Source organism: Rhododendron vialii, chromosome 10a (assembly GCF_030253575.1).
Source record: "Rhododendron vialii isolate Sample 1 chromosome 10a, ASM3025357v1".
In the NCBI taxonomy this organism is placed as follows: Eukaryota; Viridiplantae; Streptophyta; class Magnoliopsida; order Ericales; family Ericaceae; genus Rhododendron; species Rhododendron vialii.
The window spans coordinates 25,261,192-25,282,140 of record NC_080566.1 but is presented as its reverse complement, the minus strand read 5'-3'; positions in this window follow the sequence as shown (position 1 = coordinate 25,282,140).

Here is a 20,949-nt window from a genome sequence, read left to right as displayed (position 1 = left end):
GAGTACTGATGATAACATTAAAGTGTGGAAAACAATCCTCAAGGATTTCAAAGTAATCTCATGATATCGCTTGCAACACATCATAAATCACTCAAATTGTTGAATGCAAAGAATGAGTAATGACCCATGTCATTCATGTTGAATTGAGGGGGAGCTAAAAACATTTGCGTGCTCTCATGTAGCCGCTCATAGGAGAAACATGTTGTTGAAGATAGAAAGGAAAAAAAATGAGCTTGCTAGATTGAAAACCCTCAAGGGCAGTCTAGGCAAAAGTTAGAACAAAAAAAAAAATGAAAATTTAGCCACGTCTTCATGCACCCACTTTGAGTCTCAAGACTTGTCCTTTGATTTTGAAGAACCATTTGGTAAAACATCAAAGCCTCTTAATCTCTTGGTTAGGATTTTAGTTGCTCTATCGCGTGATTCAAAATGAAGAAAGGCCATCACTTCTCTATCCAAACACTTATCCCTTGCTAGCCACATTAAGCCTCTGAATAGTTTCTTTCAAATAAAGCCTGCTAAATAGCCATCCGCCATATTGGGGTAGATAAAAATACAATGAGAGATGACTACAAAATGGAAAGTAAGCATCCCATCACACAAGGGGGTTTTTGAAAAAAGAAAAGAAAAACATCATCCCTTCCAATCCAAAAACAGGGGGCATTTTGAAGAAACATCTCCCTCTCATACAAAATAGAGCGATTGGATGGCTGCTAGCCTTTGGAATGCAAGCATGAGTAGAAAGTAGGTTTGAGCTGTTATATCCCTTCTTTTCTTAAGCCAACACCCTAACCTACAATATGGTCCATAATAAAGTCCTCTTGGATTGAAGAACGCGACTTAGCAACAAGGTCCTAGATACTAGGGGCATAACCAATGTGGAAGGTATGGACAAGGAAAAGCAGTATGAAGCAAAGGGGCACAACTGCATCCCTATTTTTAGAAGCACACAACCTCCCATGAGGCTCGTAGTGGTCACTTATCAATCCAACTCAAAGTAGTCAATTCACCCTGAAGCAGTAAACTCGCTAGGGTCATGTGTTCGTGGAACAGTTTTGCGTCTCTTGACGATTGAGTGGTTTGAATATGAATCACGTAGGTAAAATGATGTGGTTTTGAAATCCTCAAGGAGAAACTTTCAAAATTGATTTTATCCTAAGCATTTTTGACACAGCAATACAAGCACAATTACTTATTTGCAAATTTTCACAGAGATAACATGGGTTTCCCATTTCATGAGGAGTGTAGTTAGAAGGCCCCTTGGCCATACAGTGTGTTAGCAGCGTCGCTGGAGTGTTTCAATCTTTCAAGTCTCTTGGGTCTCATCGTCTACTTTGTCATAGCCATTTGACTAGTATAGAGTTTGTTGCGATCTTATGGTGTAGGAGAAGCACTAGCTTGAGTACGCGAAAGTTGAGATATCCCAAAACACTTATTTGCATATCACCACAATCATGTAGTTGCTTGATGTGTAATTTAGGCAGTTGCATTGGCCTCTTGGTGCGCACCATTGATTTGTTTACATAAGCACCTCACTGTTTAGTCTTATCTAGACATTTCCCTGGGCCTCTTTGGCCCGCGCATTTGATTCGCTTTCATGTCTTTGTGGTTGTTGTGGTTATTTGGTCTTGCATTGCATTGGTCTCTTGATCTAATACTTGATTTTTGTCTTCACCACTACATGTTGCTTGCATTATGAATATGTTTGATTATCTATTGGTGTGACTCCTCTTGACTCTGGAAAAAAAAAAAAAATAGGCGCGATCTCTTGATACATTAGGTCTCTCAACCACTATGCCTCTCGGCATTTGCATCTCTTGATTTATTAGGTCTCTCGACCACAATGCCTCTTGGCATTGCATCTCTTGATGTATTAGGTCTCTTGATCTATTCACCTCTTGGTGTTGCATCCCTTGATGCGTTATGTCACTCGACAAAAACGATCCTTGGTGTCGTGTCTCTTGATGCATGAATCTCTGATCTACACGCCTCATGGCTTTGCATCTGTTGATGTATTTGTAGGGGGGAGAAAACAATTGGTGCTTAGAATTGCACCAGATTGCAACGACTTCCCTCGCCTCTTCACCGGAGCCCTAGTTTGTCGCTTGAGCCCTAATCTGCAAAACAGACAAGGGGTGAGTGCACCTTTGCCTCTCATGGCAAAGGCCCTCCGATGCCTAAGTTAGTATCATGTATTAGCAAAAAACCCTAAATATCAATAGGAAGTATCATATGAATGTAATGATTTGCGTACCTTTTGCCTCTAGGTTGTACCTTATATTTATAGATTCAAGGATGCATGCTGCCTAAGCATCCTTGTACCCTAGGATTCCTATCTCGTATAGGAAACCCACGATATCTTGGTTACCTTAGTCCTTTTAGGACTCTTTTCCATGACTGGCCGAACATCCCACTCCCGTTGGGTATCTTTCCAAGATCCTGCATTCTCGGGAACTCATTCTTTAACGGAATACACTTTCTCTGGACCCTTCCAAAATGTTCCCTCTGCTTTAGCACTTTGATTGGAATTCTCTCTCTATTCAGATATCTTATTGCCGAACAGACTGTATGGTCCAGTTACTTCACATGTAACTGGTCCTTTATCAATTACTTGGGCTAAAATGTCTTCTCAGGAGTTCAGCCTCTCTCTCTTTGCCGAACAGTACTGCCTGGGCAGTGACTTCGCATGTCACCGTTTCTATTATATTCATTCCATGGTCCCTAGTACCATGTTTACCAATTTTATCTGTTCGGGAATACCTCCCTACAGTATTATCGCGCCTCTTAGCCCCAAAATAAAGTGGAATTGTGGTGTCCTATGTCTCTTGACGTATTTTGCCCATTGGCATCCTTTAATGTGGTATGACCTATTTTACTCTAAGCATTCTATTAACAAAATAATGCGCACATACCTCTTACACCGTTGTGTCTTGAATAATATAGCTTGTAGTGGTTGATGTCTTTGTTGCATGTCACTTAACATAAGGTAATCACATATCCAACGATTTGAAGCATGAGGTGTAATAGAATAAGTCTTACATTCTAAATTCCAAATAGAGTGCACAGAAGTCAAAATTACACCTCTCGTCTTGTATGCCTCATGGCGTTGTATCTCTTGATGATTTATGTTTGTGAGTCACTAGACTTATTTAGCCTGAGCATTCCCTTGAATGAAACCTAGTGCTACACTCATAGTATTCACTAGTTGAATGCATTTTGCTATCAAATATACCCTGTGTTTGCATTTGAAACAGGTTACAACCGGCTCTACGCCTCGGTTCTATCACTTTAAGCTCCAACTCCTCAGGCTCTTGCCTTATGATTGACACCGGCTTTATGCCTCGGTTCCATCACGTCAAGCTCCAAGCTCTGACTCCTCAGGCTCTTGCCTTATGATTGACACCGGCTTTACGCCTCGGTTCCATCACGTCAAGCTCCAAGCTCCAACTCCTCAGGCTCTTTCCTCATGACTATAACTGGCTCTACATCTCGGTTCTCTCACCTCCAGCTACTTGCCATGTGCCTCCCATATCTTAAAGCCGGCGTCCGATTGTCTTTAGTAGATGGTTAGGATTCCACCCAATTACATCAATTTCTTTCAGCTCATTCGCAAGGATAGGCTATTCTACCAAGCTCCATTCAGTCAAAGTAAGGATGATCAGGAAAAGCAAACGACTCACCCCCTGTGTATTGATCTACCCTAAAATTCTGAAGATGCTATCCACAAAATTTCCCCTATAGCCCTGCGCTCCTTCAACTACTCTCCGCCAAAATCCTAGCCTAGCGAAGGTATGTCGCACTACGACTCTTTAAGCCTGAAGTACATCTTCTGTCTCTAACCCTCTAAACTTTTTCTTTTTATTGCCCCCCGAACTACGGTTAGTCTGAATTTCCCTTGTGGAATACATAGGCAGCTTCCTAGTCCGACCATAACTAAAACATTTTTAAAAAAACCCCTTGGAATAGTGGTTGGACCAAATTGAGTTGCTTTTATAGCTTTGACTCTTAAACATGTCTCGCTATCCGTCTAAGTTCAGTCAAAGAGGGGCATCTGTAGACACCCCAATTTATCCTAACGATTATTTCAAGTCTCACCTTGGGGATCATCCCAATGATGAATAGATACAGTGATTATTGATTGACTTCTCATAAACCCATGGACTTTTCGTGAATACTTTTAACCACTTAGAGGACCCGATTCAGAGCCAAATATCCTTTCAGATAGAAATAAAGCATCCTAGGCAAATGCAGCTATCAATCGTAAGATTGATTCTTCAGCCACCAGATCCATTCCTCGGCTGCCAGATCCATTCTTCGGCCACCAGATCCATTTCTCGGCCGCCAAATCCATTCTTCGGCCACCAGATCCATTCCACGGCCACCAAATCCATTCCTCAACCGCTAGATCCATTCTTCAGTCGCCAGATCGTCTTTTACCAAAATTCTGGAATGTTTTGTCAGTCGTTTGATCGACGCACCACAACTCTAGCAGCCTTTTTCCGATTCTTCAGGGCTACGAAAAGAGATTCGAGTAGAGATCTTATAACCCTATACTACCTTATTGATTCATGCCATTTGATTGGCCAGAGTGAGTCATCCCATGCCTATATAAAGAGGCCTTAGGGTTCCAAAATTAACATTCAATTCCTCCATCTCATAGCTCCAAGCTTTGTAGAAATTATCTTTCATATCCTCTCTACAAAAGCCCTAAACCTTTGTGAGCAGCCGTAACCCAAGCGATCAAACCCCAAAGTACAAACCCTAATCCTAGGGTTTCGAGAAGAAGATCAGTCAATCACCCTCAATCCGAAGCTATCAAGCACTGAGGGATCAAGGTGTGAGGCCCAGGGGCCTATGGTTTGATTCATCTTCTGTTTTGATACTTTAATCGTAGTATTTTAATTTCTGATTAACTCTTTGTTCTGGTGTGAGGAAGAACATCGGCTGGGGAATCAATTCTTTGGTCGATACATCGATCCAGTGGGATTCCTCGGCCGTGACATCAACTCACCGGCCGAGGGATCTATTTGCTGGGACATATTTGTTTTTTGCTTATTCTGATGCATACTTTCAATTATCGTACTGGCTCACCTTATCACCTGTTAAAGGCTAAAAACCAGATTGTGTGTTAGAATTAAATAAAGCAAATATACATTGTATGTTGAACGATTATGGGCCAGTCTCACGACTGGGCAAAGAGGGGTGCCCAACACCTTCCCCTTATTGTACTCTTGGCTCCTGTACTCAGAATCTCTATCTATTTTTCCTAGTTTTATAAACTAGGTGGCGACTCTATTTTGATGATAACCGTTATCGTGTGGAGATATTCCTAACCATGGGAATGTCCACGATTCTGGTTTATGAAGTGGAATCAAACAAACATGATCAATCTGTATGGCGATGCCCCGTTTGGGAGGTGTCTACAAGCTCCAGCGTTCTTCAACCCAAACGGCATTACCCGGTAGTAGTAAGTTCCCCACGGTGTAGTGCAGGTGGTTTTCTCCCTATCCTCAAGAAACATCAGAATTTGATTATACCTGGAAAACCCATCCATGAAAGATAACAATGCATGTCCCCCCGTATTGTCCACCAGTTCATCTATGTTTGGTAGCAAAAAGTCCTCTTTCGAGCTTGCTTTGTTGAGATCTCAAAAATCCACGCAAACCCTAATTCCCCCAGTCTTCTTTTGGTACTAGAACGATGTTTGCCACCCGCACCAGAATGCATTCAGGATGAGCCTAAACCACAACAAGAGCCGTTGAAAGAAATTAACCTCGGAGACAGGGGGGGTCGCCTAGGGCCGTTTTCATCAGCAAAGGGGTCGCTTAGGGCTGTTTTCATCAGCAAGGCGGTAGACGAGGAGTTTAGGGGAAGACTAATTGAGTTGCTACTTAAGAACGTGGATGTCTTCATGTGGCACTACAAAGAAATGTCAGGCTTAGACCCCTCGCTAGTCATACATCATCGAGACATTTTCCCTAATTCAAAGGCAACAAAGTAACCTCAGAGGAATTTTCCCCCAGACTTAGAGGGAAAGATCAAAGACGAGGTCGAAAAACTCCAAAAAGGAGGTGCCATCCATCCAATACAATACCCAGAGTGGCTCGCAAACATCATGCCGGTAAAGAAGAAAAATGGATAAATGAGAGTGTGCATTGATTTCTACGACCTCAACGAAGCCTGCCCCAAAGAGAATTTCCACTACCCCATAAAGACACATCGGTGGATGCTATCTCGGATGACCAGATGTTCTCTTTCATGGATGGGTTTAGCGGATACAATCTGTGGGCACACGCCCCAAAAATCACATCGGGTGTGCCCCTTTTTAGAAAGCATGGCGAAACGCTCAATTTAGAGTCACCACTTGGGTTTGAAGGTTTGCCACCCAAGGAACCGAACTTGAAATGTTTGCTACGTTGTTTGATTTGAAAAAGGCTTGTAGACTGGTCTGTCGTCACCTTGATATCTGAATTTTGAGAGCCAAGTTATGAGAGGGGAAGGGTTTTAAAGCACCCCTCTCGCCCAATCTGAGATCAGTCTCTACTCCGGCATGTAAAACATTTGCAATTCTTTCTCATTAATCATTTTTAGCCACTTAGGATAGGGGAACCGTTTAAAGGGATTAAAACTGTAACAAGTTTGCAGGATGTGATAGATGACATGCTCGCTTATTGAAATAATTAGAATAGGAGGAAAGCATACTCCTGTGAGAGTTTAAACAGACTGGAAGGCCATTATTTTGGAGCTTCATGCATAGGAAGAAACCAGCATGCACTGATCAAGTCACTGCATGCAGGCTTGACCTGCGCACGCCACACCATGACATGCACACACCAGTAGGCTTAAGCCTGCAACTCTTACTTTTAACCCTTTGGGCTATGGAAATGACCAGTGCATACCCAAGACAAACCACGCAGTTTATTGACAGTTAATATACAGTTATAGGCAGTTTGAATGGGCTCGAAGGCCACCAAAAGAATAAGCACCCCATAAATAGTGTGGGGATAAAAAAATGGCCAAAGCCAAGTTACCCATGCAAAGGCCAACCACTGGTCAAAAATGGACCCGTTCGAGCGGGTATACCATTGTCGCGTGCTGGTTTGAGCTCTCAAACTAGTGCTTGGTTCTGCATGATTTGGGTTCTGGGACATGTCTAGAAAGACCCCAGGGTACTCCATTACAATAGGTATGAGTATTGAAGGACAAACTGGCAGTTTTAACCAAGGAAAGTGGTAGATTAACATGCTTGCAATGGCCTATATACAAAGGAGAACATAAAAAAATAAGACCCCATGCCCCATGCAAGATCTACGCGCGCATCCACAGAGTGGCGCGCGCGTACGAATGACCGGCTCGCGATGGTCTTTGCCACTACGACTTTTGAAACCCTGCTAGCTTTAGGGCCAGGACTTGGTATTGATTACCAACCTTGACCCTGCCAGCCCCCCTTAGGAATCAGAACAAAAAGCAGTACAAATGTGTTATACCTTTGGTTTTAGGGTTTGAAAGATGATTGATCTTGAGTTGAATGGGTTGGATGGATGGTGATGTTGCTAGATGAAGAGTGAATGGTGTGTTGTTTGCTTGTTGATATCTTTGCAAGAAAGAGATGAACAAGGAAGCTTAGGATTTAATGGAGGAAACTTGTAACCCTTTTGAAATCGGAAGGAGGGGAGTATATATAGAGAGGAAGGTGTGTGAGAATGGTTAACCAGCCAATGCAATGGCTGGTCTCCTTTGGCAAGGAAGTCTCCTCTCATAAATGAGAGGGGGAAAAGGTGATGAGAGGGTATGAGAGAGAGGGGACGCTTCCCTTGTTCAAAGACCACTGTTTCAGATGAATTTAGAGGCTCTATAGGTGTAATAGACCCCTAATGATTGCAAAATCCGGCTAGAAAAAGGTGATGGGACAGGGGTTTGACCAGTGCATGCAAGTCATGGACTCGCACGTGGGGGTCCAAACACTCTTTGCTGGTCAATGGTCAAACTTTGACTGTTGACCAACTCATGGCAATTGGACCAGCACGTGCTATGCTTGGACCAACGCGTGCAGGTAGGATTCTGGCTAGGTTTAAAAGGGTATCCAACACTCAAAGCTCAATCGTACTAACATTCCCAGGGTGTTCTTGATCCATTTCATCATTGGGGAATCAAAAACCGCAAGTAAACTAATCTAGAAAATCCAAATTGGGGTGTCTATAATAGCCCCTCTTTGATAGAACTTGGAGCACCATTGACTTTGTAAAAGTAACGTCAAAGATTTTTAGACACCTCTCAAGGCTATCCAGAACAGAGCAAACTAGCAAAGTAGACATGTAAACTTAAGGAACCTAATTGATGGATTGAATTGGATGGGCGGACCATCGCTAGGGATGAAAGTAGAATTGGACAAATAAATCGCCGCTTGTTGATTGAATTTGGATCAAACGGGCTGCCTGTAACGACCCTGAATTTTGGTCAGTAAAAATTTCGTTAAATATTTGAATTTTAGTTGAATTACTTATTTTCTCTTTGAGTGGCTATATGATTTCTTGATTTTCGTCGTAGTTAGATTTTGGTCTCGACTAGAAACCCTACTTGACCAATCGAATTAGATTCCAACCGACTACTTGGAGGAAACGAGCAACCAACTCACCTAGTTACTAGACGAACCTTTTGAACCTCTTGAACCTTTTGCTTTTACCCATTGGTCCATATTGTTAGGGTAATCTTTGTCCATTGGACAATAAGCTTTTCATTATAGTATTTGATTAAAAGTACATGTAGTCTTTTCAAAATCTTATTTAAGTATAAAAGTACTCGAACTTCTTTTATCCTTTGGTCTTTACCCGCTAGGAAAATTATTACCCTTTGGTTAAAGCCATTAGTCATTCCTTTGATTGATTTGTACTTGAAAGACTTGAAGATTTGACTTATACTTTATTATTATTTAAATGGGGAGAATCCTAGCCTTTTTATTTAATTGGGGTACTTGGTACCACACCTATATTTAAATATAGGGCTTTTGTCACATGCTTTAAAGGACAATTTTAATTATTTTAAATAAAAGTTTCCTTTTAACCTTTGTCCATTGGACAATAAAAGTTAGGAGAATTATTGTCCATTGGGTAAAAGGGTTAGTCTTTCAAATAAGTACATGGGTTCATTAAAATAATATTTTTCTTAAACCCCATGTGATAAAGTATACATTATTTTATTATTAAAGTACTTAGTAGCCTTTAAGGCCTAAAATTCTTCTAAGTACTTTTATATTATTTTATATTGGAGTTTTATACCCAATTGGATTAATTTATTGGGGAATTGATCTTCCTAGAGTACATTAGTACACTAGTTTATTTATTTAATGTGGCATGTGCCTAATTGGATTTTTTTATTGGGTATTTGATTTTGTAAATCTTGTACTTTGTACCCTTCTTATTCTTTCTTGCATTTATATATATATGTATGTAGTGTACTTTTGCTAGAAAGAGAGGGAGAGAGAGAGAGAGAGAGAGAGAGAGAGAGAGAGAGAGAGAGAGAGAGAGAGAGAGATGGGCCGAGAGAGAGAGATGGGAGAGAGAGATGGAGAGATTTTTGTAGTACCTTCCTTGATCTTTCTTCATCTTTTCAAACCCTTGGGTGAATCTTTTTCCTAGCCAAAACTAACTCTCCTTTGTACTTTTATGATTTGTTTAAAGCCAAATCTTGTACCATTGTCTCCAAATCTTCCAACAAATCTCCCATAGTCCAATCCAAGGACTAACCTAGCCTTGCAAGCTACCGTAATAGGCCTAAGCCTATTTTGCCTAATGACAACCTATGATGGGCCATTATCCTAGCCTTTATTAGCCTAAGATTTTGACTACAAGATAGACCTAGGTTATAATTACCTAGATTCACCTAGAAAGCCTAATGATCTTATTTGATTTCATAGCCTTACACCTAAGATTTGGCCTAAGATTGAAGAAAAGGCTATGACTTGATTGAAAGGCTTGATTTGTCATCTTAATGGAGCAAATCCATGGAGGATTTGGAGAGAGAGATGGCCGGCCATGAGAGGGAGGGAGAGCCCAAGATTTTGCCTATAAATAGCACCCCATGTTTGCCATTCAACTCACACCTTCAACCATTGCTCTTCCTTCTCTCTAGAAATTCCAAGAGTTCTTACTTCCAAAGTTCTTGTTTTCTTGTGTTCTTAAGTGTTCTTGAGAGAAACCACCAAACCACTTCCAAACCCACCTTTAGATCTTTTAAAGTAGCCTAGTTAAGTTAGAAAGTTGTTTCTAGGAAGAGAAAAGTTCATCTCTCTTCCTTTCGAAGCAAACCGACACCGTTACGCCGCCAAATTCCAAAACCAACGATCGAATCTTCGTAGCCGACCACCGCCAAGAAGAACGGTAGTTATCCTTATCTACTATCCCAAATATAAAGTGTAGGGAGGTATTCCCGAACAGATACATCTAGTTGCCGAACACGTGGTGTATAAGAACACGTGGGAAAATGAGCATGACTGATCGTCGGTCAGTGCTTTGAACAACGATAAGGGCCAATGACATGAGAAGTCATGGGTATAAATTGACTACTCGGCGGATAGAAACATTCCGATTACCTTGGACCAAGTTACATGTGAAGTAGCTGGTCCAAGTAGACTGTTCGGTTATGATACAGCCGAACAGATGAAGTAAGAACCAAACACGTGATACGAGGGATCACGGGTTGAAAGCAATACAATGCAATTGATATCCGAATAAATGGTACGTGGGACCATAGTTTGAATATAGACAGAACAGTCATCTTGCTAGTCAATGGACCAAAAACATGAGAAGTGATTGGTCCAGATAGTCTGTTCGGCGATGAGAGAGCCGAACAAAGAAAGGAGTCCAATCAGATATTGGAGTAAAGGGAACATTCTGGAAGGGTCCAGAAACAGTGGTATTCCATTAAGGGATGAGATCCCAAGAATATAGGATCTGAGAAAGATACCCAACGAGTATGGGATGTTCGGCTCTTTATGGAAAAGAATCCAAGAAGGACTCTTTTCTAATAAACTGATAAAGGAAACGAGAATCCTTGATGTACTGGGTTTCCTATACGAGTTGGGAATCCTATGGCAACAGGAATGCTTGGGTAACAAGCATACGAAAATCTATAAATATGAGGTAAACCTAGAGGCAAAAGGTATGCAATACGTTGCATTATTCGATATTTCCTACTGATAATTAGGGTTTCTCTGCTAGTACGTGATACTAACTTTGGCATCGGAGGGCCTTTGCCACGAGAGGCAAAGGTGCGCTCACCCCCTGTCTATTTTGCAGATTAGGGTTCCGACGACGAATTAGGGTTCCGGTGAAGAGGCACGAGAAAGCCGTTGTAGTCCAGTTGATCCGAAGCATCAATTGTTTTCATCCCCCTACAATTGGCGCCGTCTGTGGGAAACGAAAGAGTTCCCTTTTGAAATACGACCATGGTGGAGGTAAATCCAGCAACACCGCACGACCCAAAAGATGTGTTAGATGAAGGAAGGGACAAATCACCACCTGGGGCTCCGAGAAAGCCCCAGGGTGGGCACAGGAGGACCACGAGTAAGGACCGCCCCCTTACCATCCATTACAACTCCAAAAATAGAGATGGAGAGATGGCTTCGAGATCCACGAGAAGGAGTAAATCCCATCGAAAGGATGAATCGATCGCGCACTCCAGGAGTGTGCACCGTAGCGACGACGTTCTTGATAAAAAGAGGCAAGAAGTCGAGGAGTATGCTCGTCTGATTAAAAAACGAGAGCATGAGATCAGAGAATTAGAAAGAATCAGGGAACATCCGGAGGATTCCGGACTATCTCGAAGAAATTCTAGAGGCAGTGGGTATGCTGTGGTACAATACAGAAAAGCTCCTGCACGAGGAAGAAGGAGCAGAAGCAGAAGTCCAACCCTAAAGCGACATAGGGCTTCTCCACGTAAAGAGAGGAGCAAGACCCGAACACCCGAGAGATGGGTTTCTTCACGAAAAGGGAGGAGCAGAGACAGAAGTTCCACCCCCGAAGAGGAGAGAACAAGGAAACACCATCGAGACAGGTACGAGAGACTTGATGCTGATTGGGCCAAAGCCACGGCTCACAAGTCCAAGGAGTTCGAGGATGGGACAATGACTGCACGAGAAGCAGCACGCAAGGCATTAAGTAATATTGCGGCCTCCCCATTTACAAAGAGGTTACAAGAGGCTAGGTTGCCGAGCAGAGTGAAGCACGGTGCATTCGTACTTTACGAGACAAATACGGATCCCGTGGCTCACATACAACATTATCAACAAGCTATGTTCATGCATGAAGGGGATGATGCCATCTTATGTAAGATATTCCCCTCCAGTCTTGGCAAAGTGGCTTTAGCCTGGTTTCATAAGCTAGGCCCGCGATCCATACGAGGATGGAGGCAGTTGGCTGAAGAATTCACTGCTCGGTTCCTGACGAGCAGAAAAGCCCCAAAGACCTTTGAAAGTCTTTCCACCATGAAACAAGAGGAGAACGAACAGATCAGGGATTATGCAAAGAAGTACTGGGAGACTTTCAACGAGATTGAAAGTTGCAGTGAGGAGTACGCAATTGCTACCTTCAAGACTGGTCTGCCTGTTCGGGGAGAGTTACGTCGTTCATTGAATAAACATCCGGTAGCCACACTGGCTAAATTGATGGAACGAATAGAGCAACATGCCAGAATGGAGGATGACATACTCCGTGAGGATGGCAGGACGGTTGCCGAACAGCCGAAAGCATCTGCCAAAAAAGTGGATAAGCCAGAGCCCAAGACTTATAGAGAGAGAAGGGAGTATGGGCAGGCTAAGAAAGAGCCGTACAAGGATAAGCAAGCTCCTGACCCCAAATCTTTCTTTTCCATCACTACGGTTTGGAAGGAGCCAATTTATAGGATTCTTTATCGAATAAAGAATCAGCCATATTTTAAATGGCCACCAAGTCTAGGCAGAGACAAGGATGCAAAGCCTGCTACGAATCAGCACTGCAGTTACCATAAAGATTGGGGCCATATGACCGAGGACTGTGAGATGTACAAGAGGCACCTTGATGATTTGGTCTCTCGGGGCTATCTCAAGGAATTTATCCAGGAGGATCCTAAGGAGAAAGGGAAAGCTATGGAGTTGGGTTACGAGCAAAACCCTAAAGGAGTAATCCATATGATACATGGGTTGGCCACACCTTATACGAGAAATGAGGTTAGGCTGTTGCAAAGGCAAGTTAAGCACGATCAGCATGTGATGCGACTGGGAAACAAAAGAGGACGAGAGAATGATGTGTGCGAGGAGAGCATATCATTCACTGATGATGACCTAGGAGAGGTCCAAATACCCCACAACGATGCATTGGTCGTAACCCTACGAGTTGGGGAGTATGACATTGAGAGGATTTTAGTGGACTCTGGAAGTTGTACAGAGGTGATGTACTACGATGCGTTCAAGAAGCTGGGGTTAGCCCAGACAGACCTAGAGCAGTCTACAACACCTCTGATTGGGTTCGGTGCAGGAGCAGTCTGGCCTCTTGGAAAAGTAACACTACCTGTTCGGGCTGGATCAGTGGTGCTGAGGACTGATTTCTTAGTTGTCGATGTTCCTTCTTCCTATTACTCGATTATAGGAAGGACATGGTTGCACAAGATGAGAGCAGTCTCCTCGACTTATCACCAGATGGTGAAGTTCCCAGGATCAAATGGGGTTGAAGTACTCAGAGGCAATCAGAAAGTTGCTCAATAATGTTTGATCTCCATTATCAAAAGAAGTCCAAAGGCTGACTGGAATGGCTGCAGCACTTAACAGATTCATCAGCAGGTCAAGTGATAAGTGTAGACCCTTTTTTCAATTGCTGAAAAAGAGGGAGGGATTTGAATGGGGAGCAGAGTGTGAACAAGCCTTCCAGGACCTGAAGAAGTATCTGGCCGAGCCCCCACTTTTGTCAACACCGCAACAAGGTGAGTCTTTAATTATGTACTTAGCTGTTTCCTAGCATGCAGTAAGTGCAGTTCTGTTGAGGGACTTAGGGATGGAACAAATCCTTATTTATTATGTTAGTAAGACACTGCTAGATGCAGAAACGAGATATCTGCCCTTAGAAAAGCTTGTCCTGGCACTTAGGACAGCCACAAGGAAACTGCCACATTACTTCCAAAGTCACAAAGTTGTGATTTACATAGAGTTTCCATTGAAATCATTGCTACGAAAAGCAGACTTCTCGGGAAGGATCTCGACATGGTCTATCGAATTGAGCCAGTATGATATTGATTATTAGCCACGAATGGCAATCAAAGGCCAAGTATTGGCTGATTTTATGGCAGAGTTTTCCCATGGTGGCTCCCCTGCCTCCTACGAGAAAGGAGCAGGCAACAGAGACATCACCCATGAAGAATCAACCCTTAGCCGAACAGGATCCTATGGAATGGAAGCTATTCGTCGATGGATCAGCATGTAATACTGGTTCTAGAATTGGTGTTGTCATTTTTCCTCCTGAAGGAGTGCTGATTGAACTATCTGTTCGGCTTGGATTCAGTGCATCGCATAATGTAGCAAAGTATGAGGCACTCTTGGCTGGGTTGCGAAGTGCAAAGACCCTAAAAGCAAAACGGGTTCGGGTGTATTGTGATTCACAGCTTGTGGTGAACCAGCTGTCCGGCGAATATGAAACTCGAAATGAAAAGATGATGGCCTACGTTCAGGCAGCCAAGGACTTGCTTGATACCTTCGAGAGGGTGTATATTGAACAGATAAGCTCTGGACAGAATGCTCATGCAGATTCATTAGCTTGGTTGGCTGCAGCTGTCCCAACTGAGTTCAAAAGGACGGTGGCAGTAGAATATCTGAATTAGCCGAGCATTGGGAGGAACGTAGACTTGGTCTTGGACATGAACCAAGGACCAAGTTGGATGGACCCAATCATGGAGTTCTTACAAGACGAGATACTCCTTTCTGGCAAAAAGGAGGCTCACAAGATTAGAATCAAATCTGCTCGGTTCTGGCTATCCCCAGAGGATAAGTTATACAGGAAATCCTTTACAGACCCATATTTGCTATGTGTGCATCCTGAGATGGTGCATAAATTTCTTCATGAAATCCACGAGGGAACATGTGGGAGCCATGCTGGAGGCAGATCCATTGCCCACCGAGCAATTACCCAAGGCTACTGGTGGCCACACATGCAGGAAGATGCAAAGGTGTATGTGAAGATTTGTGAGAAGTGTCAAAAATTCTCACCAATGATTCGAACACCCGCCGAGGATCTGGTGCCTTTGACAAGTCCCTGGCCGTTTGCTCAATGGGGGATGGACATCGTGGGTCCACTACACAAAGCGATTGGGAATCAAAAATTCTTGCTTGTGGCAACTGACTATTTTACTAAGTGGATTGAGGCAGAACCACTGGCCAAAATCACTGAACCTATGATAGAAAGGTTCGTGTGGAAAAGCATCATCACTCGCTTTGGGGTCCCTTACTCATTGATCACAGATAATGGATCCCAATTTCAGAAGAAATTCAAGGCTTTTTTGTGCTCAGTATGGAATACGAAATTTTTATTCCACCCCAGCCTACCCTCAGAGTAATGGGCAAGCAGAGGTGTCTAACAAAACTATCCTTGATGGGATTAAGAAAAGGCTGGACAAAGCCAAGGGGAAATGGCCTGATGAGTTACCGTTGGTTTTGTGGGCTCACCGAACAACGCCTAGGAGGTCTACGGGAGAGACCCCCTACTCATTGGCATATGGAACAGAGGCTGTCATACCCCTGGAAGTAGGTTTGCCGACTAATAGGACCGTTTTGGTTGAAACTGGAGGCAATGACAGAGCCCTCAAGATTGAGCTTGACCTTGCCGAAGAAAGAAGGGAAAGGGCCCTGGTGCATCTGGCTTTTTACCAGGAACAGCTGATTAAAAGCTATAACAAGCATGTTCACCCTCGAGAGTTTGGTGTTGGGGACCTCGTACTACGAAAAGTGCTCGGCAACACCAAGGTGGCCAATGAAGGCAAGTTGGGGGCCAATTGGGAAGGCCCTTATTGAGTAACCGAGATTGTAGGTATTGGGGCCTACAAATTGGCAGATTTGGATGGTAATCCACTTCCGAGGCCTTGGAATGTCCATAATCTACGGAAATTCTTTGTTTAAAGAAGCATTGCGTTCTGTTTTAGATTTGCACTACGTACTTGTGTGGGAATTACGAATATAATTCCTTTGTTCTAGTTTTGATTATTCTAGTTGCAAGGGGTACGAATAACGCCCTCTTGAGTTTTACAGATTAAGAATAAAATCACTTTTTAGTATAACTGTTGTGTTCTTGGTATTTGTTTGACAAAATACGAACTACGAGATTAGTTTCCCTCATTCGTATTGGGGAGCAGGGTATATATTTAAGTACGTAAAACACTTGTATGCCTTGTTTAAGTACGTGAAACTTAAACGCAAGTTTGATTCTTTAAGTACGTGAAACTTAACGAATACAAGTACGAAAACACTTGTATGGAATTTACAGTACGAGACACTTGTAAAAGTTTATTGGCTTGGCTTAAAGCATAACGAGTATATGTTAAGCCACACTTATTCAAGTACGTGAAACTTAAATTTGGTTGAGTACATGAAACTTAACACTTGTATGATTGTTTGTAAACAATCTGTTGCAACAATTTTAAGTACGTGACACTTAACATATTTTCAGTACGAGACACTTAACAAGTATGAATACACTTGTATGTATTTACAAGAAAAATACAAGTATGAAATAACTTGTCAATAGTACGAGAAACTGAGAAGCAAATGATTTTCAGTACGAGAAACTTAGATTCAGTACAAGTAATCATGTTTGTAGGATTTGCTAAAGTACGAAATACTTATGCAAACAAGCAACATATATGATTAAAATGATCAAAGTACGAAATACTTAGATTAAACTGATTTGCATCCGAACAGATGCAACAAACGAGGTGAGCCGAGCAAAAGTATAGTTAAGCCACGAAGGGCCGAATACCTGTGTTATCAAAATAGAGAAAGTATTGATGCCACGCAGGGCTCAAGTATCATGATCACGTAGGACCAGCCAACTTGTTTCCAGGGGGTTTTCAAGCAAACTTACCAAACCATTAATCCAGGTTCTGGACATCCACAAGTGTTCTGTCTAGTTCCTCCGTTGAAGCATCACCATCTGTTGCATTCTCCTCCAAATTAATGGGCTCCAGGGTTGAATCCCGAGCAGGAGATTGAACAGGGTGCACATCGGTGGGTGTCTCTTCATCAGCATTAGCAAATTCTTCAATCTGCTGTTCAATATTGTCCTCTGGATGCCCGGCTGGATCTTGAACGTTTTGAAGACGAGAGCTTGGCAAGTCATTCTCAACCCAGAGAGGAGAGTCATCAGCAATTCCAGCCTTTGTCAAACATGCCTCCCAGCATGCGATCCAGATTTGATCTTGAATATCAGGCATCTGTTCGATGTAGCTAGCAGTTGTAGCATCAAATCCCTTCTGATACCCTTCTTCATAAGCGGCTTTCTTGGTGCTGTCAATTTTAGACAAAGCCTGGTTGAGGCTCTCTTCGGCAATTTCGAGTTTGCCTTTGGCTTGATTGAAATCAGACTTGGCTTTGTCTCTTTCTCTTTCCAACCTAGAAATTGTTTGAAGCAATCGAGTGTTGTCATTCATCAGCTTGATTTTTTCAGTATCAGCCTCTTGATATTTTTGGCCCAGAGTGACCATCTTTTGAATAAACTGCAAGGAAATCAACAGGGTGATGTTGTGAGAAAACAAAAGGAACTTGAAGTATTCCTACTAGTGACGAGAACACTATACCTTGATGCCACTGACGAGACCAGTGGAGATAAGCCGGTCAGGTGTGGCTTCATTCTCTTTTTGCATATCAACGGGGAGAAGAAGTCCTTGGGTGAGTGCAAGTGCTGTATCTGAAGAGCTGGCACTATCGCCAATGTGGATTGGCCGATCACCTCTAATGAGCTGGGGGGCCCAGATTTGTGGAAGCACTTGAGTGCTCGGAGAAAGGGGTTGTTGAAGTGTGGCTGCGGCTTGGGTAGAAGCATCCCCAACTTCTTCACTCCTAGAAAGGGGTTGTTGAAGTGTGGCTGCGGCTTGGGTAGAAGCATCCCCAACTTCTTCACTCCTAGGACGTTTGTCCCGGTGAGCATCGACGGCCTCGAGGGAACTGTCTTGTTCCCGAGGAGAGGAAGATGATCGGATTGATCCCCCCTAGTGCGACGAGATCGTGGGGGGGGGGGGGGGGGCACCAGTTGAGGCCGCCCTTTGGGTACCACCACGTCCCCTAGTGGAGACAGTGAGAAGGGTACTGAGATTAAGGGGTTGACGAATCATAGTACCTGGTTCTCGAGGCGATTGAGAATAGCCAGAAGAAAAGGATTGGCTGGTATCACGATTTGAAACCAGCTATTCGAGCAGTTGTTCAGAAACAGTTCCACGCGTAGATCTTCTGAGTCTCAAGCGTGGTAGTGGAATGCCTTCTGAAATAGGGACTTCACCCAGCTGACCGGCTACCGTTACTCCAGTGTTGGCTCTTTGACTTCTTGGTTGAGGAGCAGTTGAAGTCGAGGCGGCACTGGTGCTGGGGTGGGCAAGCCTCCTGTCAATCACACCTCTGTACGCGGGATCGTATCCCAGCAATATGTCAGCGTCACGACCCCGACCTGCTGTTCGGGTACCAGGTATGCCTGTGTATTTCAAAAGCTTGTTAATGTCCTCTGTTCGGATGTTGCTCGGTACACGTCTGGGATGATGGTTAGCGTTTTCAGCTGCGAGATCCGAATTGAAAAACCAAAGTTAGACATATAGAAAAGCTATGAGAAAGCAGTAAACGAAGAATTACAAAAAGATAAAAGCAAGAGCATACGTGGATAGCCCCATATTTGGAGGCAATGGAGCCCCAGCACTTCGCCATCTTCCCCTAAAGGCTCGAACGCTCCGGTTACATAGAGGAAGTCGATCTCGTGGTCACGAGCAGAATCTGGCAGATTGAGTACGAAACGTTTGTCTGCCCTCCTAACCTTGAAGTAGTAAGTATTGTACTCGGGGTTTAGTACTATACTGTACCACCATTGGATGTCCCAGATTCCTAATTGGGTCCCTAGAATCCCATTTAGGGCTATAGTCCCCATTATCAATCTGAAAACGTTGGTTGAAATTTGCATGGGTGTAAGCCGGTACCAGTTCAAAATTTGGAGGAGTAGTGGATGTAGGGGAAAACGGACCCCGCCTTCAACAATAGCTACAATTGGGATACACATCCTGTCCCAAGAGCCAGCATCTCTATCCGCTCCTAATGGAGCAAGTTCAAGCCCTACATTTTCGGGAATGTTACATTTTTCTCTAAATGCTGCCATGGCAGCAGGGGTACCACAGAGCTTCCTAAACTTACTGGGTCTAGGAGGGTTATCATGTTCATCCGCCATGGATATAACTCGAAGGAAATGTAAAACTAAGAATGGGCGTGACTGAAACCCTAGAAATGACCTAAAAATCTGAGAATGAGATCTCAGATAGAAACCTAAGCAGAAGAAATGGAGTAAGAATGAGGATCTTACAAAGATACTATGACAATTTCCTGGAATGCAATCGAATTTGCAGACGGCGGCGATGGCGGATGACGAAATATTCTCGCCTGGTTTCTAGAGAGAGAAGGAGCGAGTTTAAGTTTTGGGTGAAAACCCAAAAGGAGCCTTTTCAAGGGTTTAAGGGCAAGAGACGGAGACGAAACGTCTCCTTTTACGCCGTTACAGGTTAAAGTAACGGAAAGCAAAGACCGTTCTGACGCCGTTTCAAAGAACGTCAGTTCGAAATTAATGATTGGCATACGAAACGTGCCACGTGGAATCATTGCCTCGAGATGGTACGAAGGCAAAGGCGCCAAAGCATCAAATGAATGTTAGAATTATGACTGCACGGGGTCAGAAGAGTCTGGTCTAAATAAATTTTTTGTCTCTAAGCTTCATGTATTGCCCCCGAACAGTGGTAAATAAATGAAGCTGGGGAGCAATTGTAGGGAGGTATTCCCGAACAGATACATCTAGTTGCCGAACACGTGGTGTATAAGAACACGTGGGAAAATGAGCATGACTGATCGCCGGTCAGTGCTTTAAACAGCGATAAGGGCCAATGACATGAGAAGTCATGGGTATAAACTGACTGCTCGGCGGATAGAAACATTTCGATTACCTTGGACCAAGTTACATGTGAAGTAGCTGGTCCAAGTAGACTGTTCGGTTATGATACAGCCGAACAGATGAAGTAAGAACCAAACACATGATACGAGGGATCACGGGTTGAAAGCAATACAATGCAATTGATATCCGAATAAATGGTACGTGGGACCATAGTTTGAATATAGACAGAACAGTCATCTTGCTAGACAATGGACCAAAAACATGAGAAGTAATTGGTCCAGATAGTCTGTTCGGTGATGAGACAGCCGAACATAGAAAGGAATCCAATCAGATATTGGAGTAAAGGGAACATTCTGGAAGGGTCCAGAAACAGTGGTATTCCATTAAGGGATGAGATCCCAAGAATATAGGATCTGAGAAAGATACCCAACGAGTATGGGATGTTCGGCTCTTTATGGAAAAGAATCCAAGAAGGACTCTTTTCTAATAAACTGATAAAGGAAACGAGAATTCTTGATGTACTGGGTTTCCTATACGAGTTGGGAATCCTATGGCAATAGGAATGCTTGGGTAACAAGCATACAAAAATCTATAAATATGAGGTAAACCTAGAGGCAAAAGGTACGCAATACGTTGCATTATTTGATATTTCCTACTGATAATTAGGGTTTCTCTGCTAGTACGTGATACTAACTTTGGCATCGGAGGGCCTTTGCCACGAGAGGCAAAGGTGCGCTCACCCCCTGTCTATTTTGCAGATTAGGGTTCTGATGACGAATTAGGGTTCCGGTGAAGAGGCACGAGAAAG